A 19,629-nucleotide genomic window follows, 5' to 3' on the forward strand; every position below is an offset into this window, starting at 1 on the left:
TGTGCGTTAACTATTGAAGGGCTGCACCTTGGGTGGGGGTTTTTGTGGGTACTTACAAGGGTGCAGATATGTGTAGTCAGGGGAGGTAGAGCCTCACCAGTCATGAAAAAAAAAGAAAAGAATGTTAAATTAAAATATTCTCGTCAGGGCTTGAGCTGTAAAATCAATTTGGGTAAAGAGATAGCAGCAACAAAGCAGCTTAGAGTCAAGGATGTGATGGCAATGGTCACAGAACTCACCCAATGGGCCACGTATAATTAAACTGATGTGACAGGTTTTGAGCCCTATTATTCATGCTGAGAGATCAGAGAACCCAGGGTATATCTGTTATCAAACACTGCCCATAGAGGTCTTATATAGATCTCTTACTCCACTCACCCCTGACACCAGTTACCATTGTGCTGCTTACTACCGTACGGGAAGCAGATGCCACGTGGGTTATGTGTTCATTTGGACGGCTATGAGAATGCCCCGAAAATGCCGCCTGGACTATACAGTCAGCTGGAATTAACCGGTTCCTGAGCAGAGTGCTGGACGAAGTGACCGGCCATCGAATCTTAATGCCTCTATATGTAGCCTCTCTGGGACAGAACATCTGTAATACCGGCGTGGGGTAAGAGACTTTGCCCCACGGGAAAGTGACTACACCACTTCTTGAATCTGGTGACTTGTCCTGCCTTCTATTAGCAACAGCCTAATAATTATGGGAACTTTATATGAAGACAGAGATGTCAGAAAGCATGGACCTGTAACCATATATGGGACAGTCTCTTGATTATAGTTAGTTGCCTATTAAGGTATTAGGTAATGACTTAGATGTTAAAGTGTATAGTTCTACTGATACAACAGTATATGCTAATCTACGTTTTAGTGTTGCTCTTCCCTAAGACGTTATATTTGGTTTTTAGAACCTATATATGAGACAGTCACTTAATTATAATTAGCTGCCTACTTAGGCATTAATTACTTAGATGTCAGATAATTTTCATAGGTAAAGATACACTTTAAACTAATACCTCAATTCTTATACTTGGTATTCTTCTATAGTTCCCCGTCAGCCCATAGATTAGGAACTTGCACTACTTTAAACAGTCTTAGTGTCTCATATTAATAAGGCAGAGCAACTAACTTAATAAATTAGCCCTGCCACTCACTATACACCTTACATCAGTGCAATATTTGAGTGCTGAGATCTTAAGGCGACTAGATATTGATGCTCAATTAATTTTATGTTCTTTATGTGGTATTTTTACAATGTTTACTTCAGATAAGTAGCCTCTTCTTGTTATTATACTAATTTATGACAAGGTCCTATGTTTATCTACTAGGTACCATGGAAATTAGAGGCTAAGGGGTAGATTTATCATACTGCAAGCGGACATGATACAATGTAGCATATCATGTTCGCTACACATCGAACTATGGGTGCAATGCCACCCCCCTGCAGATTTGCAGCCGCTAGCAGGGGGTGTCAATCAACCCGATCGGGTTGATTTCTGTCCACGGCCTCAGAGCAGGCGGACAAGTTATGGAGCAGCAGTCTTTAGACCGCTGCTTCATAACTTCTGAAGGCTCGCGCGGAAAAAGGGGCATCAAGCTCAATACGGAGCTTGATAAATCGGCCTCTAAATGTTTATACGCATGAAATTAGTGTATCAGATATAGTTTATAGATGGAGATCTGAATGATTGTTATTTTAGTCAGTTAGATGGTCTAGCAGTCATATGTACATAGACAATTATGAGAATTAGAACCTACAAGCTAGCACTATATAGTTGATCTTAGGGGAAGAAGGTAAATGTATATGCCCAAGCTATATAGTATAAGAATACCTGACTATTTTTTAAGATCATGATGTAGACGCTTTATATAAGTGGTGTTGGGCCCATACCCATGCGGCAGATCTACATTATATAACATTCTCATGATATGTTATTTTAGTTCTTCTGCCTTCAGTTTATTCTTTCTTTTTGCTTGCAATAGAATGGGTATATCTATATCCAAATAGACAATTTTATTGATTCATTTACCCTCTGGAGTATTTTTTTTCACATGATCTTAATTAGACCTTGACATTATATCATCCCAAACCAAATAGCTACATGATACAAGGTGATGGTTTAATATTTGGTAGTACTACATGTTTTTTCTTCACATCTCCAAATAAGAAATATAGTCTCCCAACACTAGCACCGCCTGCTCCATGCCACCATAGTTTACTTAGTAAACACTGGAAAATATATCCTTAGTCTTACAATCCAAAACCATTGCTCTCTAAGCTTAAATATAGAAGAAGCTGAATAGGAGATGAAATATTTTACATAAGATGTGTTTGGGGAAATAACTAACTTATATCTTTCCTTAGATATAGGGGAGATATGCAAATGAGAAGTAATTTAGATTACGTTATAGTACGAACCCTCAAATAGTATAGGCATTTTTCTCTAGTAATTACATAGGATACTTTCTAGTCCATTATATTAGGGAAACAGAGTAGTCTATAAGAAACACATTACCAGAAACCTATTTGGCATCTGCTATTATTAACACTCTTTTATAGTATGCTTCTCAATGTTCAATTTTACCCTGTACTCCCCTAATATTACTTATTATATCTTTATTTATGCATATATAGTGCATAATAAAACACCTCCCCCCAACATAATCTCATAACAAGCTTCTTTACATTTATATTCCCTACCCATTTGAGCTTGATATTACTATTCCCAAATATTTATATCTTCCTTGTTGCTGGTCCAAGAGTGACCGCTTGTTGAATTGGGAAAAAGTCCATTATAATTTAAAAAAAAAAGAGGTTAGCCATTGATTGTATAGGTTTACTACTCTTATATACTTGTGCATATGTCTAAAGAATATTATGTCCTTCTTTATAATATATTATATTAGAGGTACACTGTCGAAATTCTCAACCATTATGCTATCCAACCTTTAAAACACTACTGTATGTTGATTTAAATTATGGAATTTATTGACAATACTGTTCATATGTTGACAATTGCTTATGTCCATAACTGCACAGTAACCTTGCTTTTGTTTATAAGTTTTGGAACCTTAATAAAAACATATTTAAAAAAAAATAAAAAAATAAGAAGCTTACCAAATTTTCTGACCTTAGCTCTAAATATATGGTGAGAGGCAGTGACCAGCACAGCCTTCCTCAATTGCGCAACAACTTAGAAGGTGCTGTATGGAGCACCTGCCCACTGTCTGTAAGATCAGGAGTCACATTTCAAATTAAACGAATCATAAAAAGCCCCAAGAGTGGCAGCTCTCATATCTGCCTCTTGGGGGCGTGACCATCTGTGCTGTGGGTGGGAACAAATAGAAGAGGGAAATAGGGGTGGCCACTTTAAATACAGTTCCCCAGGGGGTGGCATTGCAGTGTAGCAGAAGTCCTTGCTCTGCTTTTTTACAAACTTCTGCAAGCAGCAAGCAGCAGCCGTGGCTTTAAGAGGGCAGAAATGGCAGTCTTTCACTTCCTTCCTCTACTAGGCAGACAGGCAGTACATTACTGGGATGTGGTGCTCTTAGCTCTCACTGCTGTTGTGATAGCCCTCATGTGAAGGTGCTTTGTTAAAGTATTTATTTTACAAGCATTTAACCCCTTATGCGCAGTGTATTTGTTGTTTATAACATTTGTGTTAAAAAGCCTTGAAAAACAATCGCCTAGATTTAGAGTTCTGCGTTAGGGTTAAAAAGCAGCGTTAAGGGGTCCTAACACTGCTGTTTAACGCCCGCTGGTATTTAGAGTCAGACAGGAAAGGGTCTACCGCTCACTTTCTTTCCGCGACTCGAGGCTACCGCAGATCCCCTTACGTCAATTGCGTATCCTATCTTTTCTATGGGATTTGCCTAACGCTGGTATTACGAGTCTTGGAAGAAGTGAGCGGTAGAGCCTCTACCGACAAGACTCCAACCGCAAAAAAAGTCTGTAGTTAATAGTTTTATGGGCTAACGCCTGAACATAAAGCTCTTAACTACTGTGCTATAAAGTACACTAACACCCATAAACTACCTATGAACCCCTAAACCGAGGCCCCCCCACATTGCAAACACTATAATAAAAAAATTGAAACCCCTAATGTGCCGCTCCGGACACTGCCGCCACCTACATTATCCCTATGAACCCCTAATCTGCTTCCCCTAACATCGCCGACACCTATATTAAATTTATTACCCCCTAATCTGCCCCCCCCAACATCGCCGCCACCTACCTAGACTTATTAAACCCTAATCTGCCGACCGGACCTCGCCACCACTATAATAAATGTATTAACCCCTAAACCGCTGCACTCCCGCCTCGCAAACACTATAATAAATTGTATTAACCCCTAATCTGCCCTCCCTAACATCGCCGCCACCTACCTACAATTATTAACCCCTAATCTCCCGCCCCCAACGTCACCGCTACTATAATAAAGTTATTAACCCCTAAACCTAAATCTAACCCTAACCCTAACACCCCCCTAACTTAAATATAATTTAAATTAATCTAAATAAAATTACTATAATTAAATAAATTATTCCTATTTAAAAATAAATACTTACCTATAAAATAAACCCTAATATAGCTACAATAAAACTAATAGTTACATTGTAGCTATTTTAGGATTTATATTTATTTTACAGGCAACTTTGTATTTATTTTAACTAGGTACAATAGATATTAAATAGTTACTAACTATTTAATAGCTACCTAGTTAAAATAATTACAAAATTACCTGTAAAATAAATCCTAACCTAAGTTACAAATACACCTAACACTACACTATCAATAAATTAATTAAATAAATTACCTACAATTAGCTAAACTAAAATACAATTAAATAAACTAATCTATAATACAAAAACCCCCCACTAAATTACAGAAAATAAAAAAAATTACAAGAAGTTTAAACTAATTACACCTAATCTAAGCCCCCTAATAAAATAAAAAAGCCCCCCCAAATAATAAAATGCCTTACCCTATCCTAAATTACAAAGTAATCAGCTCTTTTACCAGCCCTTAAAAGGGCTTTTTGCGGGGCATTGCCCCAAAGTAATCAGCTCTTTTACCTGTAAAAAAATACAACCTCCCCAACATTAAAACCCACCACCCACATACCCCTACTCTAACCCACCCAAACCCCCCTTAAATAAACCTAACACTAACCCCCTGAAGATCTCCCTACCTTGAGTCGTCTTCACCCAGCCGAGCCGAATTCTTCATCCAAGCGGAGCAAGAAGAGGTCCTCCATCCGGTAGAAGTCTTCATCCAAGCGGGCAAGAAGAGGTCCTCCATCCAGTTGAAGTCTTCATCCAAGCGGGGCAGAAGAGGTCTTCCATCCGATTGACGTGTTCATCCAAGCGGCATCTTCTATCTTCATCCATCCGAAACGGAGCGGCAGCATCCTGAAGACCTCCGACGCGGAAGATCCATCCTGGCCGACGAGTGAACGATGAATGACGGTTCCTTTAAATGACGTCATCCAAGATGGCATCCCTCAAATTCCGATTGGCTGATAGGATTCTATCAGCCAATCGGAATTAAGGTAGGAAAATTCTGATTGGCTGATTCTATCAGCCAATCAGATTGAAGTTCAATCCGATTGGCTGATCCAATCAGCCAATCGGATTGACCTTGCATTCTATTGGCTGTTCCGATCAGCCAATAGAATGCGAGGTCAATCCGATTGGCTGATTGGCTTATATTTATTTTACAGGTTATTTTGTAATTATTTTAACTGGGTAGCTATTAAATAGTTATTAACTATTTAATAGCTATTGTACCTAGTTAAAATAAATACAAAGTTGCCTGTAAAATAAATATAAATCCTAAAACAGCTACAATGTAACTATTAGTTATATTGTAGCTATCTTAGGGTTTATTTTATAGGTAAGTATTTATTTTTAAATAGGAATAACTTATTCAATTATAGTAAATTTATTTAGATTAATTTAAATTATATTTAAGTTAGGGGGTGATAGGGTTAAGGTTAGACTTAGGTTTAGGGGTTAATAACTTTATTATAGTAGCGGCGATGTTTGGGGCGGGAGATTAGGGGTTAATAATTGTAGGTAGGTGGCGGCGATGTTAGGGAGGGCAGATTAGGGGTTAATACAATTTATTATAGTGTTTGCGAGGCGGGAGTGCGTCGGTTTAGGGGTTAATACATTTATTATAGTGGCGGCAAGGTCCAGTTGGCAGATTAGGAGTTAATAAGTGTAGATAGGTGGCAGCGACATGGGGGGGGCAGATTAGGGAGTAATAAATATAATATAGGTGTCAGCGATGTTAGGGGCAGCAGATTAGGGGTTCATAGCGATAATGTAGGTTGCGGCGGTGTCCAGAGCGGCAGATTAGGGGTTAATAATAAAATGCAGGTGTCAGCGATAGCGGGGGCGGCAGATTAGGGGTTAATAAGTGTAAGGTTAGGGGTGTTTAGACACAGGGTTCATGTTAGGGTGTTAGGTGTAGACTTAGAGAGTGTTTCCCCATAGGAAAAAATGGGGCTGCGTTAGGAGCTGAACGCTGCTTTTTTTGCAGGTGTTAGGTTTTTTTTCAGCCAGCTCAGCCCCATTGTTTCCTATGGGGATATCGTGCACGAGCACTTTTTCCAGCTTTTCCAGCTGGTATTGAGGGTTGAAGTGGAGCTAAATTATGCTCAACGCTCCCTTTTCTGAGGCTAACACAGCCATTCAGACAACTCGTAATACCAGCGTTGTTTAAAGGGTGCGCTGGAAAAAAAGGAGCGTTAGCACCGCAGGTCTTTACCGACAAAACTCTAAACCTAGGCGAATGTTATATAATTATAATGAGCATAATACTGTATTTATTTATACTATTGATTTCTAAATGGCAGAAAATTGTGGTATGGAATCAGAGTGTACTGACAGCATTAAAATTGTCTGTATTATTTAAAAAAATACCATCTGTCATATTTAAAGCAACCTCTATCCATCTTATCTTCAAAAAAGCCATGTGCCTTTATCATGTAACTAATAGTGTTTTTAAAATTACTTTAGGGACATTATTTACTATTTATTTACAAGTTTAACTGATTGTGGGCCTGATTACAACTGGAGGGCAAAATATTGCTTTCGCAGAATAAAAATTTGCACACCACTGAGTAATACCAGCGCACTGTGCACTGGTATTACAAGTTCAGCGCAATGCAAACGTGAGCTCCGGAGTGTCTCTTTAATAAATTAAATTAATTAATTAATTAAATAATATAATTTATTAGAATAACTGCATAAAATATATTTTGCAAAATATAGAAGGGTCTGGCTGCAGACTGGAGCTCCACTCTAGACAGGAAACGTAACCTCCGCTCAAAGTTTTTTTTTTTTATCAACTTTAACGTAACAACCAATAGACAATAATTCTGAAAACTAAACATTTTGCTTTCTTGCTCTTAATGGCACAGTCTACACCAGAATTGTTATTATTTAAAAAGAAAGATAATCCCTTTATTACCCATTCCCCAGTTTTGCATAACCAACACAGTTATATTAATATACTTTTTACCTCTGTGATGACCTTCTATCTAAGCCTCTGCAGACTGCCACCTTATTTCAGTGCTTTTGATAGGCATGCAGTTTAGCCAATCAGTGCAGACTCCTAAATAACCCCACGGGAGTGAGCACAATGTTATCTATATGGCACACATGAACTAGTACTGTCTAACTGTGAAAAACTTTCAAAATGTTCAGAGCTAAGAGGCGGTTTGCAACGGTGTAGAAATCAGTTTGAGCCTACCTAGGTTTAGCTTTTCAAAAATACCACCAAGGGAACATAGCAAATTTAATTATAAAACTCAATTGGAAAGTTGTTTAAAACTGCATGCCCTATCTGAATCATGGAAGTTTAATTTTGACTAGACTGTCCCTTTAATGTTCATTCACAGTGGTTTATGCTGATTTTCATTTATAAGGTAACCACTGTGAATGAACATTAAGAACAAGAAAGCAAAATGTACAAGGCTGATGTTGGCTTCTTATTCTGCAACTGATTGCAATTTGCAAAATAAATAAAATAATACACTTTCCAGAAACCTAAAAAAACTTACATTTTAAAAATTAAAAAAAAATCATCTTATATTGCAATAAACAGATGGCAAACATGGCACAATTGTGGTTATGTTTTAAATAAATAACTGGTATTATTTAAAGGGTTAAAATCCTTGGGGCCATAAATCTTTGTGTGGCTATATACATATCTTCATAAGATAAACGTGTGCCAACCTTGCCACCTCATATATTTACATTTTCTAAATAACTAACTGGTAATTTTAAATCCTTTGGGCAACTCATTTCTGTTTAGATATATACAGGATATGAGCCCCTACATACAATCCACAAGTTTTCAGACTGGCCCAACGGTTTATATGGCAAACAAACTGGTGCCAACCTTGCCACTTCATATATTGTACCTTTTCTGAATAAGTAACTGGTATTTTAAACAAACTGGTGCCAACTTTGTCACTTTATATATTTAAAATTTTCTGAATAAGTAACTGGTTAAAATCTTTGGGCCATTAACTTCTGTGTGGATATATATATAGGGCGTGAGCCCCTTCATAGGATAGACAGGTACTCAGCCTGGCCCAACTGTTTCTATGGCAAACAAACTGGTGCCAACCTTGCCACTTCATTTATTTTACCTTTTCTGAATAAGTAACTGGTATTTTGAAAGGGTTAAAATCCTTTTGGCCTATAATTTCTGTGTGGATATGTACAGGGCGTGAACCCCTTCATACAATCTACATGTTCTCAGACTGGCCCAACGGTGTCTATGGCAAAAAAAACATAATTTATGTAAGAACTTACCTGATAAATTCATTTCTTTCATATTAGCAAGAGTCCATGAGCTAATGACGTATGGGATATACATTCCTACCAGGAGGGGCAAAGTTTCCCAAACCTCAAAATGCCTATAAATACACCCCTCACCACACCCACAAATTAGTTTAACGCATAGCCAAGAAGTGGGGTGATAAGACAAAAGTGCGAAAGCATAAAAAATAAGGAATTGGAATAATTGTGCTTTATACAGAAAAATCATAACCACCACAAAAAAGGGTGGGCCTCATGGACTCTTGCTAATATGAAAGAAATGAATTTATCAGGTAAGTTCTTACATAAATTATGTTTTCTTTCATGTAATTAGCAAGAGTCCATGAGCTAGTGACGTATGGGATAATGAATACCCAAGATGTGGATCTTCCACGCAAGAGTCACTAGAGAGGGAGGGATAAAATAAAGACAGCCAATTCCGCTGAAAATAATCCACACCCAAAATAAAGTTTAAATCTTATAATGAAAAAAACTGAAATTATAAGCAGAAGAATCAAACTGAAACAGCTGCCTGAAGTACTTTTCTACCAAAAACTGCTTCAGAAGAAGAAAACACATCAAAATGGTAGAATTTAGTAAAAGTATGCAAAGAAGACCAAGTTGCTGCTTTGCAAATCTGATCAACCGAAGCTTCATTCCTAAACGCCCAGGAAGTAGAAACTGACCTAGTAGAATGAGCTGTAATCCTTTGAGGCGGAGTTCTACCCGACTCAACATAAGCATGATGAATTAAAGATTTCAACCAAGATGCCAAAGAAATGGCAGAGGCCTTCTGACCTTTCCTAGAACCGGAAAAGATAACAAATAGACTAGAAGTCTTTCGGAAATTCTTAGTAGCTTCAACATAATATTTCAAAGCTCTAACTACATCCAAAGAATGCAATGATCTCTCCTTAGAATTCTTAGGATTAGGACACAATGAAGGAACCACAATTTCTCTACTAATGTTGTTAGAATTCACAACCTTAGGTAAAAATTTAAAAGAAGTTCCCAACACCGCCTTATCCTGATGAAAAATCAGAAAAGGAGACTCACAAGAAATAGCAGATAATTCAGAAACTCTTCTAGCAGAAGAGATGGCCAAAAGAAACAAAACTTTCCAAGAAAGTAATTTAATGTCCAGTGAATGCATAGGTTCAAACGGAGGAGCTTGAAGAGCCCCCATAACCAAATTCAAACTCCAAGGAGGAGAAATTGACTTAATAACAGGTTTTATACGAACCAAAGCTTGTACAAAACAATGAATATCAGGAAGATTAGCAATCTTTCTGTGAAAAAGTACAGAAAGAGCAGAGATTTGTCCTTTCAAGGAACTTGCAGACAAACCTTTATCCAAACCATCCTGAAGAAACTGTAAAATTCTCGGAATTCTAAAAGAATGCCAGGAAAAATGATGAGAAAGACACCAAGAAATGTAAGTCTTCCAGACTCGATAATATATCTTCCTAGATACAGATTTACGAGCCTGTAACATAGTATTAATCACAGAGTCAGAGAAACCTCTTTGACTAAGAATCAAGCGTTCAATCTCCATACCTTCAAATTTAAGGATTTGAGATCCTGATGGAAAAAAGGACCTTGTGACAGAAGGTCTGGTCTTAACGGAAGAGTCCACGGTTGGCAAGAGGCCATCCGGACAAGATCCGCATACCAAAACCTGTGAGGCCATGCTGGAGCCATCAGCAGAACAAACGAGCATTCCTTCAGAATCTTGGAAATTACTCTTGGAAGAAGAACTAGAGGTGGAAAGATATAGGCAGGATGATACTTCCAAGGAAGTGACAATGCATCCACTGCTTCCGCCTGAGGATCCCTGGATCTGGAGAGATACCTGGGAAGTTTCTTGTTTAGATGAGAAGCCATCAGATCTATTTCTGGAAGTCCCCACATTTGAACAATCTGAAGAAAAACCTCTTGGTGAAGAGACCATTCACCCGGATGTAACGTTTGGCGACTGAGATAATCCGCTTCCCAATTGTCTATACCTGGGATATGAACCGCAGAAATTAGACAGGAGCTGGATTCCGCCCATACAAGTATTTGAGATACTTCTTTCATAGCCAGAGGAATGTGAGTCCCTCCTTGATGATTGATATATGCCACAGTTGTGACATTGTCTGTCTGAAAACAAATGAACGATTCTCTCTTTAGAAGAGGCCATGACTGAAGAGCTCTGAAAATTGCACGGAGTTCCAAAATATTGATTGGTAATCTCACCTCCTGAGATTCCCAAACCCCTTGTGCTGTCAGAGACCCCCAAACAGCTCCCCAACCTGTCAGACTTGCATCTGTTGAAATCACAGTCCAGGTCGGAAGAACAAAAGAAGCCCCCTGAACTAAACGATGGTGATCTGTCCACCACGTCAGAGAGTGTCGTACAATCGGTTTTAAAGATATCAATTGAGGTATCTTTGTGTAATCCCTGCACCACTGGTTCAGCATACAAAGCTGAAGAGGTCGCATGTGAAAACGAGCAAAGGGGATCGCGTCCGATGCAGCAGTCATAAGACCTAGAATTTCCATGCATAAGGCTACCGAAGGGAATGATTGAGACTGAAGGTTTCGACAAGCTGAAATCAATTTTAGATGTCTCTTGTCTGTCAGAGACAGAGTCATGGACACTGAATCTATCTGGAAACCTAAAAAGGTTACCCTTGTCTGAGGAATCAATGAACTTTTCGGTAAATTTATCCTCCAACCATGATCTCGAAGAAACAATACAAGTTGATTCGTATGAGATTCTGCTAAATGTGAAGACTGAGCAAGTACCAAGATATCGTCCAAATAAGGAAATACCACAATACCCTGTTCTCTGATTACAGACAGAAGGGCACCGAGAACCTTTGTAAAAATCCTTGGAGCTGTTGCTAGGCCAAACGGCAGAGCCACAAACTGGTAATACTTGTCTAGGAAAGAGAATCTCAGAAACTGATAGTGATCTGGATGAATCGGAATATGCAGATATGCATCCTGTAAATCTATTGTGGACATATAATGCCCTTGCTGAACAAAAGGCAGGATAGTCCTTATAGTTACCATTTTGAATGTTGGTATCCTTACATAACGATTCAATATTTTTAAATCCAGAACTGGTCTGAAGGAATTCTCCTTCTTTGGTACAATGAAGAGATTTGAGTAAAACCCCAGCCCCTGTTCCAGAACTGGAACTGGCAAAATTACTCCAGCCAACTCTAGATCTGAAACACATTTCAGAAATGCTTGAGCCTTCGCTGGATTTACTGGGACACGGAAAAGAAAAATTCTTCTTGCAGGAGGCCTTATCTTGAAGCCAATTCTGTACCCTTCTGAAACAATGTTCTGAATCCAAAGATTGTGAATTTAATTGATCCAAATTTCTTTGAAAAATCGTAATCTGCCCCCTACCAGCTGGGCTGGAATGAGGGCCGCACCTTCATGTGGACTTGGGAGCTGGCTTTGGTTTTCTAAAAGGCTTGGATTTATTCCAGACTGGAGATGGTTTCCAAACTGATACCGCTCCTGTGGGTGAAGGATCGACGATTATTAGACCTAAATTTACCTTTAGATTTTTTATCCTGTGGTAAAAAAGTTCCTTTCCCTCCAGTAACAGTTGAGATAATAGAATCCAACTGAGAACCAAATAATTTATTACCCTGGAAAGAAAGGGAAAGCAAAGTTGACTTAGAAGACATATCAGCATTCCAAGTTTTAAGCCATAAAGCTCTTCTAGCTAAAATAGCTAGAGACATATACCTGACATCAACCCTAATGATATCAAAGATGGCATCACAAATAAAATTATTAGCATGTTGAAGAAGATTAACAATGCTATGAGAATTATGATCTGTTACTTGTTGCGCTAAAGCTTCTAACCAATAAGTTGAAGCTGCAGCAACATCCGCTAAAGATATAGCAGGTCTAAGAAGATTAGCTGAACATAAGTAAGCTTTACTTAGAAAGAATTCAATTTTCCTATCTAAAGGATCCTTAAAGGAAGTACTATCTGCCATAGGAATAGTAGTACGTTTAGCAAGAGTAGAGATAGCCCCATCAACCTTAGGGATTTTGTCCCAAAACTCTAATCTGTCAGATGGCACAGGATATAATTGCTTAAAACGTTTAGAAGGAGTAAATGAATTACCAAAATTATTCCATTCCCTGGAAATTACTTCAGAAATAGCATCAGGGACAGGAAAAACTTCTGGAATAACTACAGGAGATTTAAAAACCTTATTTAAACGTTTAGATTTAGTATCAATAGGACCAGAATCCTCTATTTCTAATGCAGTTAGGACTTCTTTGAGTAAAGAACGAATAAATTCCATTTTGAACAAATATGAAGATTTATCAGCATCAACCTCTGAAACAGAATCCTCTGAACCAGAGGAATCATTATCAGAATCAGAATGATGATGTTCATTTAAAAATTCATCTGAAAAATTAGGTTTTAAAAGACCTTTTACGTTTACTAGAAGGAGGAATAACAGACATAGCCTTAATGGATTTAGAAACAAAGACCTAGATTTGGAGTTTGGCGTTAGCCGTGAAAACCAGCGTTAGAGGCTCCTAACGCTGGTTTTAGGCTACCGCCGGTATTTGGAGTCACTCAAAATAGGGTCTAACGCTCACTTTTCATAAGCGACTTTTCCATACCGCAGATCCCCTTACGTCAATTGCGTATCCTATCTTTTCAATGGGATCTTTCTAACTCCGGTATTTAGAGTCGTTTCTGAAGTGAGCGTTAGACATCTAACGACAAAACTCCAGCCGCAGGAAAAAAGTCAGTAGTTAAGAGCTTTCTGGGCTAACGCCGGTTTATAAAACTCTTAACTACTGTACTCTAAAGTACACTAACACCCATAAACTACCTATGTACCCCTAAACCGAGGTCCCCCCACATCGCCGACACTCGAATAATTTATTTTAACCCCTAATCTGCCGACCGCCACCTACGTTATCCTTATGTACCCCTAATCTGCTGCCCCTAACACCGCCGACCCCTGTATTATATTTATTAACCCCTAACCTGCCCCCCACAACGTCGCCTCCACCTACCTACACTTATTAACCCCTAATCTGCCGACCGCAAAGCGCCGCCAGCTACATTATCCTTATGTACCCCTAATCTGCTGCCCCTAACACCGCCGACCCCTATATTATATTTATTAACCCCTAACCTGCCCCCCACAATGTCGCCTCCACCTACCTACACTTATTAACCCCTAATCTGCCGACCGCAAAGCGCCGCCAGCTACATTATCCTTATGTACCCCTAATCTGCTGCCCCTAACACCGCCGACCCCTATATTATATTTATTAACCCCTAATCTGCCCCCCACAACGTCGCCTCCACCTGCCTACACTTATTAACCCCTAATCTGCCGACCGGAGCTCACCGCTATTCTAATAAATGTATTAACCCCTAAAGCTAAGTCTAACCCTAACACTAACACCCCCCTAACTTAAATATAATTTACATCTAACGAAATTAATTAACTCTTATTAAATAAATTATTCCTATTTAAAGCTAAATACTTACCTGTAAAATAAATCCTAATATAGCTACAATATAAATTATAATTATATTATAGCTATTTTAGGATTAATATTTATTTGACAGGCAACTTTGTATTTATTTTAACCAGGTACAATAGCTATTAAATAGTTAAGAACTATTTAATAGCTAAAATAGTTAAAATAATTACAAATTTACCTGTAAAATAAATCCTAACCTAAGTTACAATTAAACCTAACACTACACTATCAATAAATTAATTAAATAAACTACCTACAATTACCTACAATTAACCTAACACTACACTATCAATAAATTAATTAAATACAATTCCTACAAATAAATACAATTAAATAAACTAGCTAAAGTACAAAAAATAAAAAAGAACTAAGTTACAAAAAATAAAAAAATATTTACAAACATAAGAAAAATATTACAACAATTTTAAACTAATTACACCTACTCTAAGCCCCCAAATAAAATAACAAAGCCCCCCAAAATAAAAAAATGCCCTACCCTATTCTAAATTACTAAAGTTCAAAGCTCTTTTACCTTACCAGCCCTGAACAGGGCCCTTTGCGGGGCATGCCCCAAGAAGTTCAGCTCTTTTGCCTGAAAAAAAAAACATACAATCCTTCCCCAACATTACAACCCACCACCCACATACCCCTAATCTAACCCAAACCCCCCTTAAATAAACCTAACACTAAGCCCCTGAAGATCTTCCTACCTTGTCTTCACCTCACCAGGTATCACCGATCCGTCCTGAAGAGCTCCTCCGATGTCCTGATCCAAGCCCAAGCGGGGGGCTGAAGAAGTCCATGATCCGGCTGAAGTCTTCATCCAAGCGGGAGCTGAAGAGGTCCATGATCCGGATGAAGTCTTCATCCAAGCGGGAGCTGAAGAGGTCCATGATCCGGATGAAGTCTTCTATCAACGGCATCTTCAATCTTCTTTCTTCCGGATCCATCTTGCAGACCTCCGACGCGGAACATCCTGCTGGCCCGACGGACTAACGACGAATGAAGGCTCCTTTAAGGGACGTCATCCAAGATGGTGTCCCTCGAATTCCGATTGGCTGATAGGATTCTATCAGCCAATCAGAATTAAGGTAGGAATATTCTGATTGGCTGATGGAATCAGCCAATCAGAATCAAGTTCAATCCGATTGGCTGATCCAATCAGCCAATCAGATTGAGCTCGCATTCTATTGGCTGATCGGAACAGCCAATAGAATGCGAGCTCAATCTGATTGGCTGATTGAATCAGCCAATCGGATTGAACTTGAATCTGATTGGCTGATTCCATCAGCCAATCAGAATTTTCCTACCTTAATTCCGATTGGCTGATAGAATCCTATCAGCCAATCGGAATTCGAGGGACGCCATCTTGGATGACGTCCCTTAAAGGAGCCTTCATTCGTCGTTAGTCCGTCGGGCCAGCATGATGTTCCGCGTTGGAGGTCTGCAAGATGGATCCGGAAGAAAGAAGATTGAAGATGCCGTTGATAGAAGACTTCATCCGGATCATGGACCTCTTCAGCTCCCGCTTGGATGAAGACTTCATCCGGATCATGGACCTCTTCAGCTCCCGCTTGGATGAAGACTTCAGCCGGATCATGGACCTCTTCAGCCCCCCACTTGGGCTTGGATCAGGACATCGGAGGAGCTCTTCAGGACGGATCGGTGAACCTGGCAGGGTGAAGATAAGGTAGGAAGATCTTCAGGGGCTTAGTGTTAGGTTTATTTAAGGGGGGTTTGGGTTAGATTAGGGGTATGTGGGTGGTGGGTTGTAATGCTGGGGGGGGGGTATTGTATGTTTTTTTTTACAGGCAAAAGAGCTGAACTTCTTGGGGCATGCCCCGCAAAGGGCTCTGTTCAGGGCTGGTAAGGTAAAAGAGCTTTGAACTTTAGTAATTTAGAATAGGGTAGGGCATTTTTTATTTTGGGGGTCTTTGTTGTTTTATTAGGGGGCTTAGAGTAGGTGTAATTAGTTTAAAATTGTTGTAATATTTTTCTTATGTTTGTAAATATTTTTTTATTTTTTGTAACAGTTCTTTTTTATTTTTTGTACTTTAGTTAGTTTATTTCATTGTAGTTATTTGTAGGAATTGTATTTAATTTATTTATTGATAGTGTAGTGTTAGGTTTAATTGAAGGTAATTGTAGATATTTTATTTAATTAATTTAATGATAGTATAGTGTTAGGTTTAATTGTAACTTAGGTTAGGATTTATTTTACAGGTAATTTTGTAATTATTTTAACTAGGTAGCTATTAAATAGTTCTTAACTATTTAATAGCTATTGTACCTGGTTAAAATAATTACAAAGTTGCCTGTCAAATAAATATTAATCCTAAAATAGCTATAATATAATTATAATTTATATTGTAGCTATATTAAGATTTATTTTACAGGTAAGTATTTAGCTTTAAATAGGAATAATTTATTTAATAAGAGATAATTAATTTCGTTAGATGTAAATTATATTTAACTTAGGGGGGTGTTAGGGTTAGACTTAGCCTTAGGGGTTAATACATTTATTAGAATAGCGGCGAGATTGGGTCGGCAGATTAGGGGTTAATAATTGAAGTTAGATGTCGGCGATGTTAGGGAGGGCAGATTAGAGGTTAATACTATTTATTATAGGGTTAGTGAGTCGGATTAGGGGTTAATAACTTTATTATAGTAGCGCTCAGGTCCGGTCGGCAGATTAGGGGTTAATAAGTGTAGGCAGGTGGAGGCGACGTTGTGGGGGGCAGATTAGGGGTTAATAAATATAATATAGGGGTCGGCGGTGTTAGGGGCAGCAGATTAGGGGTACATAGGGATAATGTAGGTAGCGGCGGTTTACGGAGCGGCAGATTAGGGGTTAAAAAAATATGCAGGTGTAAGGTTAGGGGTGTTTAGACTCGGGGTACATGTTAGAGTGTTAAGTGCAGACGTAGGAAGGGTTACCGCATAGCAAACAATAGCAAACAATGGGGCTGCGTTAGGAGCTGAACGCGGCTTTTTTGCAGGTGTTTGGTTTTTTTTCAGCTCAAACAGCTCCATTGTTTCCTATGGGGGAATCGTGCACGAGCACGTTTTTGAGGCTGGCCGCTTGCGTAAGCAACTCTGGTATCGAGAGTTGAAGCTGCGTTAAAAATGCTCTACGCTCCTTTTTTGGAGCCTAACGCAGCCATTCTGTGGACTCTCAATACCAGAGTTATTTTTATGGTGCGGCCAGAAAAAAGCCGGCGTTAGTTTTTCGGGTCGTTACCGACAAAACTCCAAATCTAGCCGACTATCTCTTATGTTAACAGGAACACTCTGAGTATTAGATGTTGACGGAACAGCAACAGGTAATGTAACATTACTAAAGGAAATATCTGCATTAACAAGTTTGTCATGACATTCATTACAAACAACAGCTGGAGGAACAGATACCACAAGTTTACAGCAAATACACTTAACTTTGGTAGATCCAGCACTAGGCAGCGATTTTCCAGAAGTATCTTCTGATTCAGGGTCAATTTGGGACATCTTGCAATATGTAATAGAAAAAACAACATATAAAGCAAAATTGATCAAATTCCTTAAATGACAGTTTCAGGAATGGGAAAAAAATGCCAGTGAACAAGCTTCTAGCAACCAGAAGCAATAAACAATGAGACTTAAATAATGTGGAGACAATAGTGACGCCCATATTTTTTAGCGCCAAAAAAGACGCCCACATTATTTGGCGCCTAAATGCTTTTGGCGCCAAAAATGACGCCACATCCGGTAACGCCGACACTTTTGGCGCAAAAAAACTTCAAAAATGACGCAACTTCCGGTGACACGTATGACGCCGGAAACAAAGAAAAAAATTTTTTGCGCCAAAAAAGTCCGCGCCAAGAAAGACGCAATAAAATGAAGCATTTTCAGCCCCCGCGAGCCTAACAGCCCACAGGGAAAAAAGTCAATTTTAAGGTAAGAAAAAAATTATTTATTCATATGCATTATCCCAAATATGAAACTGACTGTCTGAAATAAGGAACGTTGAACATCCTGAATCAAGGCAAATAAATATTTAAACACATATATTTAGAACTTTATATAAAAGTGCCCAACCATAGCTTAGAGTGTCACAAAAATAAGACTTACTTACCCCAGGACACTCATCTACATGAAGTAGAAAGCCAAACCAGTACTGAAACGAGAATCAGTAGAGGTAATGGTATATATAAGAGTATATCGTCGATCTGAAAAGGGAGGTAAGAGATGAATCTCTACGACCGATAACAGAGAACCTATGAAATAGACCCCGTAGAAGGAGATCATTGAATTCAAATAGGCAATACTCTCTTCACATCCCTCTGACATTCACTGCACTGAGAGGAAAACCGGGCTCCAACCTGCTGCGGAGCGCATATCAACGTAGAATCTAGCACAAACTTACTTCACCACCTCCATAGGAGGCAAAGTTTGTAAAACTGATTTGTGGGTGTGGTGAGGGGTGTATTTATAGGCATTTTGAGGTTTGAGAAACTTTGCCCCTCCTGGTAGGAATGTATATCCCATACGTCACTAGCTCATGGACTCTTGCTAATTACATGAAAGAAAAAAGTGCCAACCTTGCCACTTCATACATTTGACTTTTTAAAATACCAGTTGCTTATTCAGAAAAGTTAAAATACATGAAGGGGCAATGTTGTCACCAATTTGTTTGCCATAAAGAGCGTTGGGCCAGGCTGATAATATGTCTGTCCTATGATGGGTTCATGCCTTGTATATATCCACACATAAATAAGTGGCCCAAATGATTTTAACCCTTTCAAATTAACAGTTACTTATTCAGAAAAGGTAAATATATGAAGTGGCTAGGATGGCACAGGATTGTTTGCCTTAAAAAGCATTGGGCAGGCTGAAAATATGTCTTCTATGAAGGGGTTCAAGCACTTTATATATCCACACAGAAATGAGTGACCCAAAGGATTTTAAACCCTTTTAAAATACCAATTACTTTTTCAAAACATAACCAAAATTGTGCCATGTGTGCCATCTGTTTTTGGCAAATAAATGATAAGATGATTTTTTTTATTTATAAATGTAAGTTTGTTTCGGTTTTTGGACAGTGTATTATTTTATTTAAAATAAAATAATCCTACATATTACACATCTTTATTTTGCAAATTGCAATCAGTTGCAGAATAAGAAGCTGACTGAATAAGAATCCAACTTCAGCCTTGTACATTTTGCTTTCTTGTTCTTAATGTTCACTCACAGTGGTTACCTTATAAATGACAGTCACAG

This window comes from Bombina bombina, chromosome 7 (genome assembly GCF_027579735.1).
Source record: "Bombina bombina isolate aBomBom1 chromosome 7, aBomBom1.pri, whole genome shotgun sequence".
NCBI lineage: Eukaryota > Metazoa > Chordata > Amphibia > Anura > Bombinatoridae > Bombina > Bombina bombina.